The sequence below is a fragment of the Salmo salar genome, chromosome ssa16, assembly GCF_905237065.1.
Source record: "Salmo salar chromosome ssa16, Ssal_v3.1, whole genome shotgun sequence".
NCBI classification, from domain to species: domain Eukaryota; kingdom Metazoa; phylum Chordata; class Actinopteri; order Salmoniformes; family Salmonidae; genus Salmo; species Salmo salar.
The window spans coordinates 18,444,482-18,449,308 of NC_059457.1; positions in this window are offsets into that span (position 1 = coordinate 18,444,482).

Below are 4,827 nucleotides of genomic sequence, written 5' to 3' on the forward strand. Positions count from 1 at the left end.
AGAGCGTTGACATGCTGCCTGCAGGAATGACTGCAGGAATGTCCACTAGAGCTATTGCCAGAGAATTGAATGGGTGCTGAGAAGTATTTATGTCTGTAATAAAGCCCAGTTGTGGCAAAAAACTCATTCTGATTAGCTGGGCCTGGCTCACCAATGGGTACGCTTGGCTGCCATGTGGGTGGGCCTATGCCCTCCCAGGCCCATGACTGCATCCATGCCCAGTCATGTGAAACCTATATATTAGGGCCTAATTTATTTATTTCAATTACATGATTTCCTTATATGAACTCAGTAAAATCTTAGAAATTGTTGCATGTTGCGTTTATATTTTTGTTCAGTATAGATGCAGGTAGCCTATAGCCCTTGATAGGACAACATCTCGCAGTGAAACTGACAGTAGTCCACAGTGAAACTGACATTAAATGTGGAGAATGATACATTTGTGATAGAGCTGTGACCATGATCACAATTGATAACTTTGAATTTAATTTAACTAAACATGGCCATTAATAATTGCATAATAACACAAGGATACAACAACAAACTGAGTTATAGGATATCTATTAAATCCGTTTGCCTGCTCCAAGTAGGCTACACAAGTGGCACAAATTGATTTGCAATGACTCCAGTTATATCGTAATTTCAACATATTTATTGTATCAAATGGTAGAGCACAGTAGCCTACAATGGCTTAGAAATGAATAGACTACAATTTTCCCGGAAAATTCCGTATATTGGCAACCCTGTGCATGGAGGCTTTAGAGAGCGTGGAGCCGACAATTATGGAGAAAAGCTGAGTTTCCTAGTTCCGACTAGCACGTGAATGCGGATTACATCACACCAGGACCTAAAAGGACATCATCGATGACGAACACCACGCCATAGATATGGTAAAGAGGTCAATAGAACTACGCTTTACATTGAATTTCAATCTTAAAAGTTCATTTGAAGAATAAATATAATTTCGAATTTTAAAATGGTTCTCTTTGTCCATGGGTGGTATAGGGAAACATAATGTTTTGTTCTTATTTTCTTGGTTATAGATACATAAAAAAATTACAGATATAAATATTTGGAGAACTTGTCTAACATGTTTATTATTAAACTTCTTATCCTGCAAACAACAGCCATCTATGTACAGTTGAAGTCGGAAGTTTACATACACTTAGGTTGGAGTCATTAAAACTCGTTTTTCAACCACTCCACAAATTTCTTGTTAACAAACTATAGTTTTGGCAAGTCGGTTAGGACATCTACTTTGTGCATCACACAAGTAATTTTTCCAATAATTGTTTACAGATTATTTCACTAATAACTCAATGTATCACAATTCCAGTGGGTCAGAAGTTTACGTACACTAAGTTGTCTGTGCCTTTAAACAGCTTGGAAAATTCCATAAAATGATGTCATGGCTTTAGAAGCTTCTGTTAGTCTAATTGACATAATTTGAGTCAATTGGAGGTGTACCTGTGGATGTATTTCAAGGCCTACCTTCAAACCCAGTGCCTCTTTGCTTGACATCATGGGAAAATCAAAAGAAGTCAGCTAAGACCTCAGAAAATAAATTGTAGACCTCCACAAGTCTGGTTCATCCTTGAGAGCAATTTCCAAACGCCTGAAGGTACCACGTTCATCTGTACAAACAATAGTACGCAAGTATAAACACCATGGGACCATGCAGCCGTCATACCGCTCAGGAAGGAGACGCATTCTGTCTTCTAGAGATTAACGTACTTTGAAAAGTGCAAATCAATCCCAGAACAACAGCAAAAGACCTTGTGAAGATTCTGGAGGAAACAGCTGCAAAAGTATCTATATCCACAGTAAAACAAGTCCTATATCGACATAACCTGAAAGGCCGCTGAGCAAGGAAGAAGCCACTGCTCCAAAACCGCCATAAAAAAGCCAGACTATGGTTTGCAACTGCACATGGGGACAAAGATCGTACTTTTTGGAGAAATGTCATCTGGTCTGATGAAACAAAAATAGAACTGTTTGGCCATAATGATCATCGTTATGTTTGGAGGAAAAAGGGGGGAGGCTTGCAAGCCGAAGAACCCCATCCCAACCGTGAAGCACGGGGGTGGCAGCACCATGTTGTGGGGGTGCTTTGCTGCAGGAGGGACTGGTGCGCTTCACAAAATAGATGGCATCATGAGGAAGGACAATTATGTGGATATATTGAAGCAACATCTCAAGACTTCAGTCAGGAAGTTCAAGCTTGGTCGCAAATGGGTCTTCCAAATGAACAATGACCCCAAGCATACTTCCAAAGTTGTGGTAAAATGACTTAAGGACAACAAAGTCAAGGTTGCACATTCATCTTCTGCACATCTACCATTTCAGTGTTTAATTGCTATATTGTAATTACTTTGCCACCATGGCCTATTTATTGCCTTAACTCCCTTATCTTACCTCATTTGCACTCACTGAATATAGACTTTTTGTTTTATTTTTTTCTACTGTATTATTGACTGTGTTTTGTTTATTCCATGTGTAACTCTGTGTTGGTGTATGTGTCGAATTGCTATGCTTTATCTTTGCCAGGTCGCAGTTGCAAATGAGAACTTGTTCTCAACTAGCCTACCTGGTTAAATAAAGGTGAAATAAAAAATAAAAAAAGGTATTGGAGTGGCCATCACAAAGCCCTGACCTCAGTCCTATAGAACATTTGTTGGCAGAACTGAAAAAGTGTATGCCTACAAACCTGACTCAGTTACACCAGCTCTGTCAGGAGGAATGGGCCGAAATTCACCCAACTTATTGTGGGAAGCTTGTAGAAGGCTACCCAAAACATTTGACCCAAGTTAAACAATTTAAAGGCAATGCTACCAAATACTAATTGAGTGTATGTAAACTTCTGACCCACTGGGAATGTGATGAAAGAAATAAAAGCTGAAATAAATCATTCTCTCTACTATTATTCTGACATTTCACATTCTTAAAATAAAGTGGTGATCCTAACTGACCCAAAACAGGGAATCTTTACTGGGATTAAATGTCAGGAATTGTGAAAAACTGAGTTTAAATGTATTTGGCTAAGGTGTATGTTAGGTGCCACCTAAGAAGAGGTAGGTGCAGGAGTCAGGAGCAGGAGAGCAAGGAATTTCCAGTAGCACAATCGTTTATTGAACGTCCCAAACACGACAACAACAGGTGGGGAAACACACCCAACGAAGTCGCCACACACGGAAATAAACGTAACACACGGAGGAGAAACCTCTACTCCTAAATACACTACAAACGGTACAACACGACCGTGAGGAAAAAAAACCCTGTGGCGCAAACATGCACCCCTAGCAGAGCAACAACAGCAAATAATCCCGCTTAAAGAATAGCAGGCAGCGGAGGTTAATAAACCCACCGAAATTAACTAATAGGACACAAGTGTAAACAAAACAGACAGACACAAACGAAAAGGAAAAATGGATAGGTGGCAACTAGTAGGCCAGCGACGACAACCGCCGAGCACCGCCCGAACAGGGAGAGGAGCCACCTTCGGTGGAAGTCGTGACAGTGTATGTAAACTTCTGACTTCAACTGTATAAAGATGGTAGGCAAGGAGACCAGTGGAGGCTGCTGAGGGGAGGATGGCTCGTAACAATGGCTGGAATGGAGTAAATGGAATGGCATCAAACTATAGCTGTGTTTGAATACTCATACTAACCATACTATCTGTTACGTGAATTGAGTATGTAGAATTTGTAAGGATCGATGCTGGTAGACGAGAAGCAAGTACAGGGAGTGAACATTTAATTAACAATGGACATGAAACAGGACAGGACAGCGTCTGGACATGAAAACATAATGACATTAATGCTGACACAGGGAACCAACGGAGGAACAGACAGATATAGCTGGGGCAATCAACAAGGTGAAGGAATCCAGATGAGTCTAATGAGCGCTGATGCGTGTAATGATGGTGACAGGTGTGCGTAATGAAGGGCAACCTTGCGCCCTCGAGCGCCAGCAGGTGTGACAGTATTCTTATTGGTCATAGTATGAATATAGTTAGTATTCCAAAAGTTCCCGGATGTCGTCCTACATTCTCCAAAATACGAAGTAGACAAGCAGTGAACACTATTTCTGTGCTTTTAGGGCCCATAATGAAATTCTTCAGAAAATGGGCGTAGCTTCACAACATTTTCAGATTTGAAGAAAATTAAGGAAAATATGCAGCCGAAGTCCGACGAGAGCGGATACAAATTAATTGCTTTAACTAATTATGACAAGTGTTAAGAAAATGTTGAGCAATGTAATAAAGTAATGACATTTCAAATAAGTTACGTTACACTTTATATTGGCTGACAATTTGTTAGCTACGCTAGCCTTACAAACCGCATAGCATATCATTACAGCAGCTGCTTGTATGTACCGGTATGTTAGTTAGCTACCTAACGTTAGTTGGCTACTAATACATCGAACTTGCCAGTATACTAATTATATCCTATCTAACTAACTACCCAAAGTTTATTGACTTGATTATTCACTTAATTCTTAGCTTAGCTAAGTGGTATAGTCGTCGTGCGTTCTCAATCGACATTGTAAATGAAGTCGTAAGATGTCTAGCTAGTAATTTGTTAGCTATGCTAACAAGCTAGCAAGAAGTTCTATGGCAACAGCATTAACTTCCGGTAGACAGGCGAAGTGTTAGTACGCTCAACTGAAAGAATACTGTTTGGTTACAGTATACTAAAATGAACTAATAGTATGTAGTATGTAGTCATTAAGTATTGATTATACAGTATGTTAGTATTGGTATTAGAACACAGCTTATGTGATTGATGTATTTGTCTACTAATTCCGCTTCAGCCATTACCACGAGAC